This window comes from Chiloscyllium punctatum, chromosome 5, assembly GCF_047496795.1.
Source record: "Chiloscyllium punctatum isolate Juve2018m chromosome 5, sChiPun1.3, whole genome shotgun sequence".
Classification (NCBI taxonomy): Eukaryota; Metazoa; Chordata; class Chondrichthyes; order Orectolobiformes; family Hemiscylliidae; genus Chiloscyllium; species Chiloscyllium punctatum.
Window position 1 is genome coordinate 12,632,867 of NC_092743.1, and position 19,178 is coordinate 12,652,044.

Consider the following 19,178-nt stretch of genomic DNA (forward strand, 5'->3'; position numbering starts at 1 on the left):
ATTGCTGAGGGGAATAGCCACAGTGGATCCCTGTTCTGATCATTGGTTCCATTTCCTCCCCTTGACAGTAATGCAGCTGTCCTTATTCTGTGTCTGGAGAGTGACCACCTCCCTCTACATCCTCTCAATTTCCCTCTCAGCCTCCCAGCTCATTCAGTATTCCGTCGCACTCCTGACTTGTGCCTTGTAGATGTTGGACAGGCTTTGGGGAGTCAGGAGGTGAGTTCGTCACCACAGGAATCCCAACCCATGACCCTGTGCTCTTCGATTCACTGTATTTATAGAACTGGTCCAGTTACTTTCATTGGACACATTGTTGAAATGGAGTGAGACCATTGACGTGCTTTCACTGTTTTCAACTTCCTGTGCTATCATTCCAGATACAGCAGTTGCCCTCCATGAGGTCTTCAAATCTGGGGTGTTGCTCAACCCAGTCTGAACACAAATGGAGCAACATGTACTGTCACACTTTTCACTGTGCCTCGGTACTCGTGACAAAAAATTCAATTCAATTCATTCTACATTCTAGTAAAGAATATGGAAGCTCTTGAGAAAGTGCAAGGAGGAATTATAAGTGTGACGTCAGAACTGAGAGGTGAGGCCCATCAATCAAATCAAAATGGAAGTGCAGTAAAAGGATGATTACATTGTTATTTGCTTTTACTCTTTCATGGGGATGAGGGTGACTCTGGCTAAGCCAGCTCCCCATCCCAAATTGCCCAGATGACAGCTAAATCATTACTGTAGGCCTGGAGTCACATGTGGACCAGAAAAGGTATTGATGCCAGCTTTCCTTCTCAATAAGATATTTGTGAACTAGATGGGTTTTTATGACAATCAACAGTGGTTTTGTGCTTTCCTGGTTGTATGGCTATTATTTGTATTCAGCATTTATTACGGGCAGATTCAAATGTCCAGAGCATCAGCCTAGCTGACTATCCCAGTGACATTACTATGTCACCGTCACCTCTAACATTGATGCAATATAGACCCAGCACAGACTTATTGGAATGCATGACCATAAGAAACAGGAACAGGCATAGGCTATTCAGCCCCTCAAGCCTGTTCCACCATTTAACAGGATCTTAGCTAATCTGACGTTCCTCACTTGCCTGCCCCTTTCCATGATCCTTGATTCCCTGACTGATCAAGAATCTGGATCACATATAACCTATACTGTCATGGATTTTACAGATAGACCCATTACTGTTCTGCAAATACTGTGCAATTTGATGGGGATGTTATCTGTGGCATGGGTATTGACATGAAAATTGAAATTGAGTGTGAGGTGGCTATCAAACTTTAGGGGCCATTACAGGCAAGCTCAATTTATCGTGAAGCTGAGGGAGTTGGAACTGAAGTGTCTTCATGCCTGTGAGTGGTGAGCCTGTGGAATCCACTGCCACAGATAGTAATTGAGGTCAAAACATTGAATGATTTCAAGAAGGAGATAGATATGATTCTTAGAGCTAAAGGGATGTAAGAGTATGGGGCAAAAGTGGCATCAGCATGTTGGATGGTCAACTATGACCATATCGAATAACTATGACCATGCTCGAAGGGCCGAATGGTCTATTCCCACTCCTATTTTCTATGCTTCTTTGTTAGCCTGAGTGTGCACCTCACTAGTACCCCAAGGCTGTAACCTGCACTGTATGAAAACACTCTCAGTGTGACTGCCTTTGAGCTCCTCAGGTTGGAGAATGAAACTTAGTCTTCTTCAGAATGGGGCCTCACTGTGCTCTGGTCATCAACGATTGATCATAATTTAGTCAACATATGAACAAGCTCTCAGTCAGACATGCAATGAGGTAAATGTGAGAGAGGTGAAATAGCCATGTCTGTTTCTTCTTGCCTTCTTTTCCCCTAGAGTCTCATTAAGGCAGAGCAGAAGCTGACAAGGCTGCACTTTCAAAGCCAGTTCAGAAAGATCCCAGGCACCTTCACCTCTTGCTTCCTTTTTTTTTCACATTGGTTTTCCATCAATGCCTATCACTACAAGTCACAACACTATTCTTAAAGGGACAGTCACAGCATAAATATCGATTTATCTATTTGTAGAGATAATTTCAATGCATTTTTCATTGCTAATTATTCTCTCTCTCTTCTCTCTCTATATATAATACATATATATCTATATATGTTTCACAAAACACAACTTTACAATAACAGCCTAATATTATCATCTATTCACACAATGCATTATTAAGCAGAACATATCAAAAGTAAATTACATACTGGAAGCTTTTTTGCACATTTCAGGGAAAAGAATAACACTATTGTATAATCTATTAAGCTTCATAAAGATTTAGACATTGTCATCATTAAAATTATGAAAAGTATTGTAGATAAGCACTCTTGCTTGAACTCTCTATTCTCTGTTATTATTTATGTAAGTCTCCAATCGCTAAAGTGTGTGTTTTACAGAATGATGGCATTTTGGTGTTGTAAATCCTTTAAGTCTGCAGTCATTAACAATGACAGCTCTATACAATGACAACAAATAATACTGCAATAAAACTGGTGGTGTTCCTTAAAACATAGTATCCCACTGACAATATTTGTCATCTATGTGTACAGTAAGTCAAAGTTGTCCAAACATGATCCTCTGTGAAGATGAGGAATTAGTTTGCATTAAAGACATAACCTGGAAATTATTGTGAAAAGTCACGAGGCTCTGGATGTGACTCAGTGAATCGTGTTATTTTCTCTGGGTTAGTCAGTCATGATTTTGATCTCATAGGCCTGCAGCATAAAATCCAAGACGATGTTTTGCTGTGGTCAGGAGGGCAGATGTAGATTCATCTGTTTGTCAAGCAGAACAAGTTGTCATCTTTTCATACGGTCTTTTGGAAGAGAGGTAATGTCAAGGCTTAACTCTGCACTGGAGTAGAAGGGAGCTGTTCAGGTGGGATGGGCTACTCTTGAACTATGCTGGGGCCAGTATCCCAGCAAATTGACTAAAGAGGGCTATAGAATCATAGAATCCCTACACTGTGAATGCAGGCCATTTAGTCCATCAAGTTGTTATGGACCAGGCCAGACGCCCTTAAAACAGTGCAAGAAGGTAGGCTGGACCTTTTAGTTGTCCCGTCCTTGGCTTTTGTGTCAAACTCAAGCTGCTTTATTTTCAATTGAATGTTAGCCATCTCTAAAGATTCTGATGGCCTTTCCAGCAAATCTAAATGCCGAGTTATTGTTGTAATCATCACTCCTTTCCTCACGGAAGAAGGCAGCTCCAACGCCAGATTGTCGGCTACTTGCAGCAGCTTGGCTTTATTTAACTTTTTAAAGGCCCCCAGAGTCACTTCTTCCATCCCAAGAAAGCCCTTGGTGATGGAAAGAGCCATGATTATCACAAACCAACTGAATTCAACACCCAGAACAAAAGATACCAACACCTACCACCCGCTACCTCTGAGTCCAAATCGGAACTACAGAACAAATCCTGGATGAACCCCCAATCTGTTATGGACCAGGCCAGACTCCCTCAATGCAGTTCAAGAAGGTAAGCCAGACCTTAACTTTTCTACTTATTTTGAGCAGATGTACTGTGGATATTCCAGGAGTGTTGCAGCTTGTCAAAACCCTTTAGTTCTAAACAAAACAGAATTTACTTACAGAGTACCAAATGAAACACAAACAAAATAGAACAGAATGCAGAATAATATAACCTTTCTGAAAACCCAACAGATTATCCCAACATAATGATGCTCCATCAAATACTAGCAACAATCCCCATAAACACCCCCTTGGCTCAGAAGGTGAAACCAAACACAGGGTCTTACAGGAGAGATGTCAGAGAGACAGAGATAGCAGAGAGATTCAGCATGGAACACCTTCTTCCGTGTAGCTGTTTCTTTGACCAGCAGCCTCAGAGAAACCATCTGCTTACTTTGAGCAGCCGGACTGCTAAATCCAAACCCAACCAAACCAGAGAAAGGCTGAGCTTGGAGAATTGGTCACACCCCTTTCATTGTACAATTTTGTTTTAAACTTACAAGTTTCTTCAGGTAGATAAACGAAGATAAAATGGACCCTCCGTCTTTATGACCCCTCTGAAAAAAACCCATCTTGTTAAAGAAGCAGCATCATCATAAATTCCATGCCAACATTTCCAAGATTGTCCCAGTAAGACCCCACCTACCCTCTAACCCTGCATTTCCCATGGCCAATCCACCTAACCTGCACATCTTTGAACTGTGGGACGAAACCAGAGAATCCAAAGGAAACCCATGCGGATACAGAGACAAAGTGCAAACTCCACACAGACATTCACCCAAGTCAAAATCTGGTCCCATGTGCTATGATGCAGCAGTGCTCACCACTGGGTCACCATCTTGCCTGTGGTGAGCGAGCTTTAAACTAAGTCAGGGGAGTGGAAGGCTTAAGAAGGGGTAAACAAAAAGATGTACCAATATTGTTTTGATAATGATACCCAAAGCAGGGCAGTCAGAAACCGAGTGTACAATGAAAAGAAAACAATACAAATGGGGTCAAAAAGGACGGAAAATGGTAAAACGATAAGAATCTGTGCGTACTTGAATACACATAGTATTCTAAATAAAAGAAATGAATTAATGGCACAAGTATAGGTTAATGGATATGATCTTATAGATATTACACAGACAAGATGATAAGGAGATCAAAACTAGGAATTAATTATGCTGGGTTTTTTGATGTTTTGAAAGGGCAGACAGGAAGGAAAGAGTGGAGTAGATTTTTTGTACAAGATTGAATAAATGTGAAAACAAGAAAGAAAGTATGATCTTAGACCAGATGATATAGAATCCATCTGCATGAAATAACAAGGGGCAGAAGGCACTAATGGGGGTGGTGCATAACCCTTACCAGTAGCTGCTATGTTGGGTTAAGAATAAATCACAAGATAATGAGGGCATCTAAAAAAGATTATCCATTAATAAAACATATCATTGACTATAGATCTTCATGTAGATTGGGAAAATCAATTTGGCAAGTGTCTGTGTGGGTTTCCTGCGGGTGCTTCGGTTTCCTCCCACAGTCCAAAAATGTGCAGGTCAGGTGAATTGGCCATGCTAAATTGCCCGTAGTGATAGGTGAAGGGGTAAATGTAGGAGAATAGGTCTGGGTGGGTTGTGCTTCAGCAGGTCGGTGTGGACTTGTTGGGCCAAAGGGCCTGTTTCCACACTGTAAGTAATCTAATCTAATCTAATCTAAACTATGAAGAACTCAGTGTGTTTGGGATAGTTTCTAACAGTATTTTTTGGATCCAACCAGGGATCAGGCTACTTCAGACATGGTAATATGTAATGAGGTAGATTGAATAATGGCCTCAGAGCAAGAGAACAGTGATCATAACATGTTAAAATATAGCATTCAGTTTAGGTGAAAAACTTGGGCCATAAGCACTGTCCTAAATTTGAGTATGGGTAATAACATAGGATTGCAAGGCAGAGTTGGTTGCAATGGATTAAAAAATTAGTTTAGCATAATAGAAGTTTGATGAACAATAACAGGTGTTTAAGAAAATAGTTTATGATTCACCAAAATAATACATGCCAGTGAGGAAGAAAGAGTGTAAGGAGGGAAAAAAAAACAGTGGTTAAACAAGGAAGTTATAGATAATATCAAATTGAAAGGAAAACATACAATATAATCGAGTCGTGTGCTGGACTAGAGGATTGGGAAAGGTTTATAAACCACAAAAATGGCCAGAAAATGATCAATGAGTGCATGCTAACAGGTAAAACAGAAACAGTCAGCTTTTCTTTAAATATGTGAAAAGCAACTGAGAAGCCAAAAAAAACGTAAGTCCCTTAGAGAAAGAAGCTAGTTTTTATAACTCATTTATGGGATGTGGGTGTCGCTAGCTGGGTCAACATTTATCGCCCATTCCTAATTGCCCTTGAGAAGGTGATGGTAAGCTGCCTTCTTGAACTGATGCTGTCCACCCACTGTAGTTCCATCCATAATGCCATAAACGAGGGAATTCCAGCTACCAAATTACAGCAATATATTTCCAAGTCAGGGTGATGAATGGCTTGGAGAGGAACTTGTAGGTGATGGTGTTCCAATGTACCTACTGCCCTTATCCTTCTAGATGGAAGTGCTTGTGGATTTGGAAGGTGCGGTCTGAGGACCTTTGATGGATTTCTGCAATGCATCTCATAGATTGTTCACACTGCTGCTACCAAGCATTGGTGCTGGATGGAGTGGATGTTTGTTGATGTAATGCCAATCAGAGGGGTTGCTTTGTACTCGATGGTGTCAAACTTCTTGAGTGTTGTTGGAGTTTCACCCATCCAGGAATATTCCATTATACCCTTGATTTGTGCCTTGTAGATGGTGGACAGGATTTGGGGAGTCAGGAGGTGAGTTACTTGCCACAGCATTCCAAGCCTCTGACTTGCTTTTGTAGCCACTGCATTTATGTGGTGTGTCCAGTTGAGTTTCTGGTCAGTGGTAACCGCCAGGATGTCAATAGTGAGGGATTCAGAGATGGTAACACCATTGAATGTCAAGGGGAGATGGTTACATTGTCTCTTATAGATGATGGTCTTAACTTGGCATTTGTGAAGCACTTGCCACTTGTCAGCCCGAGCTGACTTTGTCCAGATCTTGTTGCATTTGGTCATGGATTGCTTCAGCATCTGAGGAGTCATGAAAGATGCTGAAATTGTGCAATCATCAACGAACACCCCACTTCTGACCTTATGGTGGAGGGTTGATCATTGATGAAGCTGCTGAAAATAGTTGGGCCGAGGACACCACCCTGAGGAACTCCTGCAGAGATGTCCTGAAGTTGAGATGACTGACCTCCAACAACCACAACCATTTTCCTCTGTGTCAGGTATGATTCCAATCACTGGAGAATTTGCCCCCAAAAACCCATTGATTCCAGTTGTGCTAGAGCTCCTTAATGTCACACTCAGGCGAATGCAATCTTGATGTCAAGGGCTGTCACTCTCATCTCTGGAATTCAGCTCTTTGGTCCATGTTTGAACCAAGGCTGTAATGAGGTCAGGAGCTAAGTGACCCTGACAGAACCCAAACTGGGAATCTGAAACCAAAAGGGAAAATGCTGGAAAATCTCAGCAGGTCTGGCAGCATCTGTAAGGAGAGAAAAGAGCTGACATTTTGAGTCTAACTGACCCTTTGTCAAAGCTGAGCTGAGCTTTGACAAAGGGTCAGTTAGACTCGAAACGTCAGCTCTTTTCTCTCCTTACAGATGCTGCCAGACCCGCTGAGATTTTCCAGCATTTTCTCTTTTGGTTTCAGGTTCCAGCATCCGCAGTAATTTGCTTTTATCCAAACTGGGTGTCACTGAGCAGGTTATTGCTGAACAAGTGCTGCTTGATAGCACTGTTGATGATACCTTCCATCACTTTACTGGTGACCAACAGTAGACTGATGAGGTGGTAATTGGCCAGGTAGGATTTGTCCTGATTCTTATGCTACAGGACATAATTGGGCATTTTTCTACAATGTTGGGTAGCTGCCAGTGCTGAAATTGTACTGGAATGGCTTGGCTAGGGGAGCAGCATGTTCTGGAGCACAGGTCTACAGTTCTATTACCGTTATGTTTACAGAGCCTATGACCTTTGCAGTATCCAGTGCTTCCAACTGTTTTTTCATGTCATGTGATGTGAATCAAATTGGCTGAAGACTGGTATCTGTGTCCCCTCACATTCAGGATTGGATGTGATAGGGCTGCAGAGCTTAGATCTGCGCTCTTGGTTGTGAAATCACTTAGCTTTGTCTGTCAATTTCTGCTGATGCTGGTTGGCATGCAAGCAGTCCCCATTTGGTAGCTTCACCAGATTGACACCTCATTTTTAGGTATGCCTGGTGCTGCTCCTGACATAGCCTCCTGCACTTTCCATTGAAAGAGGGTTGATTCCCTGGCTTGATAATAATGATTGAGTGGGGGATGTGCCAGTCTTAACGTTGCAGATTGTGGTAGAGTTGATGGCGCACAGCGCCTCATGGATGTCCACTCTTGACTTGCTAGACCTGTTCGAAGTCTGTCCCATTTAGCATGGCGATTGTGCCACATAACACAATGTGGGACTTTATCTCCACAAGGACTGTGTGGTGGTCGCACTTACCGATAATGTCAAGGACAAATACGTCTGCTGCCAGCAGATTGAGAAGGATGAGATCAGGTATGTTTTTCCCTCTTGTTGATTCCCTTACCATCTGCCACAGACCAGGTCTCGCGACTATTCCTTTAGGGTAGGACAATAACACTTGTTCCTGTATTTGAATGCAAAGTCAGTAAAATATTAATTGATGTAGACAAGTTCTATTTCTTCCAGCTCATCTGGATGAGTTGGTTCCCCAAGGAATGCCTTGATTATCTTCTCCACTTAGGGCATCTCATCAAAGGCAGAGAATTTTTCTAATTTTTTAGATTAGATTAGATTACTTACAGTGTGGAAACAGGCCCTTCGGCCCAACAAGTCCACACCGCCCCGCCGAAGCGTAACCCACCCATACCCCTACATCTACATCTACATCTACATCTACCCCTTACCTAACACTACGGGCAATTTAACATGGCCAATTCACCTGACCTACACATCTTTGGACTGTGGGAGGAAACCGGAGCACCCGGAGGAAACCCACGCAGACACGGGGAGAATGTGCAAACTCCACACAGTCAGTCGCCTGAGGCGGGAAATGAACCCAGGTCTCTGGCGCTGTGAGGCAGCAGTGCTAACCACTGTGTCACCGTGCCGCCCACAATGGTGATGGACATTCTACTTTGTAGATTTTTTTATATGTGTGGCCACTTCTAGTATTCTGAAACTGTGTTTTACTTCTGCACCTCTTTGGAAGTGACCTACAGTTTTGTAAATATGACATTCCTTCATGATGTATTGAATATTGCCTCTGCCTGTGTACCCTTGTTGCCCTGCATTTTTGACATTGACCTTTCACATCAAGTGTTGGTTTGGCTTTTTCTCTGTGCAATTTTGGCACTGTGTCTCTCGACTGACCTTATATGATCAAGTGAATGGACTGTCTTGCACCCCATCCCCCCCCCCCACCCCCCTCCACAGATTGGTCTTCTCCTCTTAGAATCTGTATGTAAGCCTTCTTGATTTATGCTTCTAGTCCATAAAAAGTTTTCTTCAAAATTAAATCTTCCTTGGACTGTATGAAATCTGGTTAAGTTTCTCCAGAACTTCAAAAACATTCTGCCTCTGATGAATTCTGATGTCAAGGCTTCATTTATATAAAACTGTAGATAGGTTTTATGCAAATTAGGGCAGCACGGTGGCTCAGTGGTTAGCACTGCAGCCTCACAATGCCAGGGACCTGGGTTCAATTCCAGATCAGGTGACTTTCTGTGTGGAGTTTGCGCATTCTCCCTATGTGTGTGGGTTTCCTCCCACAATCCAAAGACATATAGGTCAGATGAATTGGCCATGCCAAATTGTCCATAGTGTTCAGAGATGTGTAGTTTAGGGGTAAATGTAGAGTAATGGGGAATGGGTTTGAGTGGGATACTCTTTGCAGAGTCAATGTAGACTTGTAGGGCAGATGGGTCTATTTCCACACTGTTGGCATTCTATGGGAAATTAGATTGTAGATTGTATGATCTCATAAGTGAGATTGTCGATTGATTCTTCTGGAAGCTGAACTCTTCTGTTCCTAATTGCTAGATATTTGTTGATAAATAAAGTAATTATCTAAAGTTTTTTGGACTTTTTTTTATAAGTGTTCATATATATTTTCTGAATTAACCTGCTCATTAATTTTATAACATATCTCTGGAGCAGGCAGGACCTGAACCCAGATTCTCTTGAATTAGCACATAAGCACCTATTTATAAGCATCTCTTTGATGTTTTACCTCTTAAAACAATATTGTCATAACCTAAGTGGGAAATGCGTGCTGATATTCATGTCCGAGTGTCCCAAATGTTGCCACAAAATGTATAAATGTATAAAATATCATTGAGATCTTCAAAATGATCAATTTGCTTCTCTGACTATGATCAGGAGTAAAGCAATTCACACCAGGTTTTTCAGTAATGGAAAACAAAAACTTCATTTATTGTAACACACTTAACTTTAACAAGAACAGTTGAAAGAAAGCATTTCTAATTTATGCAGCTTAAACTATATCCATCAAATGAAAACATCAGATACATACACACACTCAATCATGATTAAGACAGACAAAAAACTAACTTTTTGTACTTGTTCAACAAGTACTTTGGGTGAAGAAAAGAATGTATGTAGTGCAAACAGAATTTCGGAATACAAAAAAAAATCACATAGTGCAAGTTAGTTTTCTGTCGTAGTTCTAATATTTCTTGCAATGATGTGATGTTGTTTTATGCACAGTGGTGTTTTCTTTCTAATTGATGGTTGATCAGGTGATCTCAAGTCTTTTCTTGTGTGAATTCTTTCTTTTTTCCCCCACTGGAGGAGTAGGAGAGAGAGTGAGCAGTTGCTGTCTGTCTGCAGGTTCTGGGTGATTTTCACTCTGTCTTGCTCTTGGGGTTTACAGTTGCACTGGACTCACACTTTCTTTGTTATTGCTTCTGAGAGGCACCTTGGATGTTTCGTTTGATCAAACCTGGTGTATGAATATACATTATTAACATTGCTATAATGTAGGGGCCATTGTGGACAAGTGAAAAAGTGTGGCGCTGGGAAAGCACAGCAGGTCGGGCAGCATCCAAGGAGCAGGAGAGTCGATGTTCTCTTCATCAGGAATGAAAGGCTTATGACAGAAGTGGCGACTCTCCAGCGCCTCGGATGCTGTCTGACCTGCTGTGCTTCTCCAGCGTCACACTTATCAACTGACTCTCCAGCATCTGCAGTCCTCACTTTCTCTCAGACATTGTGAATAATGTCGGCAGAGCTGATATCGCCTCACTGCCATGTTGCATCAATGCCTGCCTGAAGTGTACCCCTAGACCAATCAATACAGTGCCATTACATTCAGCAAATAGAGTGAGATCCTAGAGACCAATCATGGTTCAGTTGGGAGCAATCATACGTCTCTGAGGAAGGAAATTGGTGAGTTCAAGTCCCACTTCAAGAACACAGTTAACATGCCAGGTGCAGTACTGAGGGGGAGCAGCACTGTCAGAGAGGCAGTCATTTATATGATAGGTTAATCTGAGGCCCTATTATCTGCATGGAGAAGACCCCAAAGTGCTATTTGAAGGTGAGCAGGAGAGATATTGCCATATTTATCCTTCGATCTGCCATTGCAGTTTATACAGTGGCATCTATGGGAGCTTGCTGCATGCAAATTGGCTGCTAAATTTCCTAAATTCAAGCAGCGGATGCACTTAAAATGCATCACATTATCAATAAACCACCCGAGGCCATCTTGTGTCTGTGGAAAGCACAACATAAATGCAAGCTTTTCATTTTTCTCTGATAATTAAAAAGATTGCAAGTCCCAGGGACATTTACGGATCAGCAAATAATAGCATGCGCTGTTGTTCCAAATATATTATGAGTGCAGTAACGTAGTAACAAACTCGAGGAATACTACCAGATGCAGATGAATAAGGTAGATGGCAATTTTCAATTCATATCCTGGAGCAGCACATCAGTAGATGGACAGATTTGCAGAAAAGACAGACAGGTGAACTAACAGTGCATCAAGCTGATTGCATTACACTCTCCTCTTCCTTATGTGCTGATCACTAGATAAGTATTTTCTCTGAAGCTCTGTACATCATTATGAAGCTTGCAGGGTTTCTATTTTAACAATGTGCTAAAATCCAATAAAGTCTTATAAATATGTTAGGAACAATTGATTTCCAAAAGTAATAAAATGTAACGCAAGGACAACAATTAAAGATCACCAATAAAAGAACTGGATCATCTATGTTTAATCTCCATGTTCATCAAGGATTGATTAAATAACCAACTTAGGTTGAGAAATAATTAATTACTTTTCAACTTCAATGTAATTAACAACATAAAGAATGGCTTAGAAATTATTCATGAAGTATTCACGGTCAATCAGAAGTGGGAATGGAAAAGTAAAAGGTATTTATTGAAAACACTAAACTAGTCACATTTTAGACTTCATCTTAGATTAAAATAATTCCCCTAAAGTGTAAAAAGAAATTGATTTTTGTCATAAATTTAGTCACTTTTAATATATTGGTCTATATGACTTAGGCATAATTTGTAAAGATTTGCAAAGTTACATTGACTTAGAAACATTTCGCTTGCTTTCTGCTTAATACGTCCCCTTATCTACATTCTTACAGATAAAAGTCATATGGCATAGGAATAAAGTCAAAATGTATCGCTTGATGAACCAGCTACATAACTTCATGGTAAAAAGACGGCTGGAATAAGCAGAGCTAACAAGTAGCATGAAGCAAATGCATCCAGTAATGGTGCAGTGCTTCTGTGAACCACACCCAGCTCTGAGAGCACCTCACTAACACTGAATACTCTGACAGTGAACAGTAAAAGAAAAACATTCAGCAAAAGCAAAAAAGGAATCTGAGGTTGGACTGATGATCAATCATGAGATTAGAATCTGAAATGAATGGACAAACCATCATCCACATCTTAGTTTCCCCTCAGCGTGATGATTCCAATACTCTCCAGGATCATCGATCAACTTGAGCTCATTCAAACCTCAGCTGCTCAGACCCTAAATGTCACTAACATCTCATCAATCTACCCCATTGCTCGCTGACCAACCCCACTCAGCAATGTGTTATTTTGGAAATTCTCAGTTTTTGTTGACAAATCCCCTCAACACCCTCATGGTTTTCCATCACTAGGAACTCCTCAAAAGCTGTTGACCTTTGACCTCTCTGCACTCCTGAAATTCTGCTGATCCCTATTTTAATTGCTGCACCATTAGTGGCCACACCTTAACACCATAAAGTTCTGAGATTTCCAACCAAACCCTCTCCAGGTTTCTGCATCTTTTATTTTGATGGTTTTGAGGTTTGCTCGCTGAGCTGAAAGGTTCATTTTCAGATGTTTCATCACCATACTAGTAACATCATCAGTGATCCTCAAGCTGAAGCACTGGTGGCATGGTCCTCCTTCTATTTATGTGTTTCAGTTTCCTTGGGTTGATGACACCATTTCCTGTGGTGATATCACTTCCTGCTCTTTTTCTCAAGGAGTGGAAAATGGGATCCAAGTCAATGTGTTTGTTGATAGAGTTCCAGTTGGAATGCCATGCTTCCAAGAATTCTTGTGTGTGTCTCTGTTTGGCTTGTCCTTGGATAGATGTGTTGTCCGAGTTAAAGTGGTATCCTTCCTCATCTGTATGTAAGGATACTAGTGAGAGTGGGTCATGTCTTTTTGTGGTTAGTTGACATTTATGTATCCTAGTGGATAGTTTTCTGCCTGCTTGTTCAATGTAGTGTTTATTACAGTTCTTGTAAGCTATTTTGTAAATGACATTAGTTTTGCTTGTTGTCTGTTTCGGGTCTTTCAAGTTCATTAGCTGCTGTTTTAGTGTGTTGATGGGTTTGTGGGCTACCATGATGCCAAGAGGTTTAAGTCTAGCAGTCATTTCCAAGATGTTCCATTTAGGAATGGCAGTTTGTTGTTGTTTTCCTCCTCTTTAGTGAATTTTATGCCAGTAAGGGTATTATTGATGGTCTTGAAGGTTTCTTCTAATTATGGGGAAATTCGAGGAAACCTTCAAGACCATCAGTAATACCCTTACTGGCATAAAATTCACTAAAGAGGAAGAAAACAACAACAAACTGCCATTCCTAGATGTCACAGCAGAGCGAACAGCCAATGGGGAACTTCAAACCAGCGTCTACAGAAAAACAACACATACAGACCAAATATTGAACTACAGAAGCAATCATCCCAACACCCACAAACAAAGCTGCATCAGAACATTATTTCAATAAGCCACCACTCACTATAGCACAGAGGAACTACGCAGAGCAGAGGAAAATCACCTATACAGTGTATTCAAAAAGAACGGGTACCCAATGAACACAGTCCGCCAATTTCTCAGCAACAAACCCTAACAAGCAAACAAGACACATCCAGAAACCCTAACCACTCTCCCCTACGTCAAACACATCTCAGAAATGACTGCTAGACTACACTGACGTCTTGGTATCATGGCAGCCCACAAACCCACCAACACACTAAAAAAGCAGCTTATGAACTTGAAAGACCCGAAACAGACATCAGCAAAACTAATGTCATTTACAAAATACATTGCAAGAACTGCAACAAACACTACATTAGACAAACAGGCAGAAAACTAGCCACCAGGATACATGAACATCAACTAGCCACAAAAAGACATGACCCTCTCTCATTAGTATTGTTACACACAGATGAGGAAGAACACCATTTCAACTGGGACAACACATCCACCCTAGGACAAGCCAAACAGAGACATGCATGACAATTCCTAGAAGCAAGGCATTCCAACCGGAACTCTATCAACAAATAAATTGACTTAGATCGCCTTTACCACCCTATGAGAAAAAGAACTGGAAATGACACCACCACAGGAAATGACGTCACCACAGGAAATTGTGTCACGAACCCAAGGAAACCAAAACACATAAGTAGAAAGCAGGCCATGCCACCAGTGCTTCATCTGAAGGCTCACCGAAGATGTTTGAGGAGAAATTGAGGACTGCAGATGCTGGAGATCAGAGCTAAAAATGTGTTGCTGGAAAAGCGCAGCAGGTCAGGCAGCATCCAAGGAGCAGGAGAATCGATGTTTCAGGCATGAACCCTTCTTCAGGAATGAGGAAAGTGTATCCAGCAGGCTAAGATAAAAGGTAGGGAGGAGGGACTTGGAGGAGGGGCATTGGAAATGCGATAGGTGGAAGGAGGTCAAGGTGAGGGTGATAGGCCGGAGCGGGGGTGGGGCGGAGAGGTCAGGAAGAAGATTGCAGGTTAAGAAGGCGGTGCTGAGTTCAAGGGATTAGACTGAGACAAGGTGGGGGGGAGGGGAAATGAGGAAACTGGAGAAATCTGAGTTCATCCCTTGTGATTGGAGGGTTCCTAGGCAGAAGATGAGGCGCTCTTCATCCAACTGTCGTGTTGCTATGGTTTGGCGATGGAGGAGTCCAAGGACCTGCATGTCCTTGGTGGAGTGGGAGGGAGAGTTGAAGAGTTGAGCCACGGGGTGGTTGGGTTGGTTGGTCCGGGTGTCCCAGAGGTGTTCCCTGAAATGTTCTGCAAGTAGACGGACTGTCTCCCCAATATAGAGGAGGCCACATCGGGTGCAGCGGATGCAATAAATGATGTGTGTGGAGGTGCAGGTGAATTTGCGGTGGATATGGAAGGATCCCTTGGAGGGAAATAAGGGGGGGGGGGTGTGGACGCAAGTTTTGCATTTCTTGCGGTTGCAGGGGAAGGTGCCATGAGTGGAGGTTGCGTTGGTGGGGGGTGTGGACCTGACGAGGGAGTCATGGAGGGAGTGGTCTTTTCGGAACGCTGATAGGGGAGGGGAGGGAAATATATCCCTGGTGGTGGGGTCTGTTTGGAGGTGGCGTAAATGACGACGGATGATACGATGTATATGGAGGTTGGTGGGGTGGTAGGTGAGGACCAGTGGGGTTCTGTCCTGGTGTTAATTGGAGGGGTGGGGCTCAAGGGCGGAGGAGCGGGAAGTGGAGGAGTTGTGGTGGAGGGCATCGTCAATCACGTCTGGGTGGAAATTGCGGTCTTTGAAGAAGGAGGCCATCTAGGTTGTACAGTATTGGAACTGGTCCTCCTGGGAGCAGATGCGGCCGAAGATATTACCTAGTTTGGTGACCAAACGTCTGAAAACGAACCTTCCAGCTCAGTGAGCAAACCTACATCCAGAACCTCAACCTGAGCTACAAATATTCTCAAAACCCGTTAACTAAGGAGAATGGTGATAAACCTGTATATGGATTTAAGACTATAAGACCATAAGCCATAGAAGCAGAAGTAGGCCATTCAGCCCATTGAGTATGCTCTGTCACTCACTGAGAGCATGGCTAATCTGAAAATCCTCAACTCCACTTCCTTGGCATTCCCCCATAATCCTTGATTCCCTTACTGATTAGAAATCTGACTATCTCAGCCTTAAATATACTTAACGATCCTCAATAGCTCTCCATGATAAAGTGTTCTACAGATTCACCTCCGCGGAGAGAAGAAATTTCTCCTCAGCTCTGTCCTCGAACTGACTCCTTTTGCTAGCATCAATAGTCCCTTGTTGATGAGGATTACTCTCTTCCACTCTCAGGGTGAACTCATAGGTGAGTGTACAGACTGATGGGGCTACCATAGGCTCTGTTACTCTTGGTTCAGGTGGTGGTCACGGAGAAGGGGTGGGTGAGGCACTGGTGTGGCAATGCGCTCCTTGTGCTGTTTCACCTGGCTTCCGCATTTTACCGACGGCAAGTCTCGGGGCGCTCGCTGCCTTCCTGGATGCTCCTTCTCCATTTTGGATTGTCTGTGGCCAGTGGTTCCCAGGTGTCTGTGGGAATGCCGGTGAGGCCTTGAGGGTATAACGTTGTGGGTCAACCTTCAGCACGTGGACAGCAGCGGGTCAAACAGGCAGCTCACCACCACCTTCCCAAGGGGCAACTAGAAACGGGCAGCCAGTGATACCCACATCCCATGAGTAAATGAAACAAAAAATATACTGTCAGTAGGTAATTGAGACTATCTTCATCATTAATTCTCATTTAAGCGTCTGCAGCTCTGCACTTGTAAATAACACTACCACATAGCTGAGAACAATAAACAGTTTGAACCAGCAACACATTCAACATCACCAGTATGACAAGGAGGTCTTACTCTGGTATTCCTGATGAAGGGCTTTTGCCCGAAACGTCAATTTCGAAGCTCCTCGGATGCTGCCTGAACTGCTGTGCTCTTCCAGCACCACTAATCCAGAATCTGGTTTCCAGCATCTGCAGTCATTGTTTTTACCTTGCCAGTAATAATGCACCGTCACCAGCATTATTGGCATGTCACCAGTATTAATGACATCATCATCACCAGTATTTTTGGCATATTACCAGTATTACTGATATCATCACCAATATTACTTCATCACCAGTGTTGTTGGCATGATCACCAGTATTACTGGCATGTTGCCAATGTTATTGCCACCATCACTGGTGCTGTCATCAATTTTACAGATTCTCACAACTGGTGAACCCGCCTTCAAATATGACACTATCCAGAAGCAGATGCATGGGAACACCATCACCCACAAGTTACCCTTCAAACAATTCACTATCCTGGTTTGGAAATATATCACTATTCCTTTGGTTCCACTGGGCCAAAATCCTGGAATTGCACAGCATACAAGTTAGATACAAGAGTAAGCCATTGAGCTGCTTGAGCCTGCACTACCATTCAGTAAGATCATGACTGATCTGATTCTTAGTTCAATTCCACATTCCTGCCCACTCCCAATAACCTTTCAAACCCTGGTTCACCACAAATCTAACCTGCTTGCATTAAAAGTTCTCGCTCCTCGGGTTTATGGTCTCACAGTTTAAAACAGGGTTAACCTGCTAAGAGCAGGGAGGAGAGGCAGAGTAAGAGAGAAGGTAAAAACAATGACTGCAGATGCTGAAAACCAAATACTGGATTAGTGGTGCTGGAAGAGCACAGCAGTTCAGGCAGCATCCAACGAGCAGCGAAATCGCTGCTCGTTGGATGCTGCCTGAACTGCTGTGCTCTTCCAGCACCACTAATCCAGAGTAAGAGAGATGCAGATTACTGTCAGTGTTAGTGGGTTAGCCATTCAGGAGCAGCTCACAGCAGAATGACTGAGAATCTCCCACATGATTCTTCAAACAATACAGAAAGACAACTCCATCTCCAAACCCCAGGGTTGATATCAGATGGCAGCAACTCAAGGACCAGAGAGGGAAAGATGAACTTTTGAAGTTGTTTCAGTTTTAGTAATATCAATTTCATTTTAATTTATTCAATATTTTACAATTTCGACAATTCATTCAGTAATTTATTCTGCAATGCCTGAATGTGGCAACATTATACACTTTTCTCCGTGCCTAAGTACAAGTGACATTATGTTAAATGAACTTACTTAAACGTAGTAAACCATTGCATTTAGAGCATTCAGTCCAACTTATCCACCTACTCTGCGGAGTTCCAGTGAGTTTGTTAATAGGCCATTTGGGATATTACACCAACATAACTGAATTCCTTTGGGAGTGTGGTCTAAGACTTCCAGAGAGAAAGCCAGTTGTGTTTGAATTGGTCATTAAGTGGATGAAGGGCAGAGAGTAAAAACTAGCATTCAATTTTTTAAACAAACACTGCAAAACCCCATAACTAGCATTAGTATCCTCTGGATAACCTCCCATATTTCATTTCAATAGTGAGTAGTGATGACATCAATATGCTTGAGTGGAAGAGGGGATGGGAAGGCATGTGTAAGAAACATAGTATTGTTTGAGATGTGAATTATCTGGCATTGGAGTGGATAGTGCAAAGCTGAATCACACTATTTTGGGTGTAGCTTTGGATGAATTATTGGTAAGAATCTAATTTGTTGGCTTCACACATGGTAGCTTAAGCCTTGTAATGTCAGAATGAATGCATTCATATAAATTGAACTCTTAAAAGGCCAAAACTCAACTGTTTGGCCTTTTTCAATGAATATGACATCATTTCAGCTGGCAATGAATAGACAATAAAATAGAATAAAAGCAAACCCAACCTTACACTCATTTAGGAATTATTAATGTTCGTTAAGAAGTGGTGCAATTATGTTCTCGGAAAATCATTCACAGCTATTGTCCATTCCAACGCAGAACTGGGTGGGCATGCCCTGTGTAAAGTACATTGCAATCTTTTGACTATGTGGAAATGTAAAAGCTTAGAATCTATTGGCTCAGTTGACAGAACAATGTTTTCAGTCAGTGAGAATCAAACCAAAAGTAAAAATAGAGAGGCCATGTCATTTCCAGTTGGCATTATCACCAAAGAGAAGGATCAGCTAGGATTGACTTTCTCCCACATTCACAGCAAAAGATTTGGGTGATCAGTTGCACACTCACTATTATCAAGTTCCTCTGCAGTTTTGCATTAGAAGGAAAAAAACCAAGGACATAGATAATGCAGTTCAATCACACAGGCTTTCAGGAACTAGCCACTATCAGTGTTCAGTTCCAATTGTTTCGTTACAGAAAAGATAGAGTCATAGAATCCCAACAATGAGCAAACAGAACC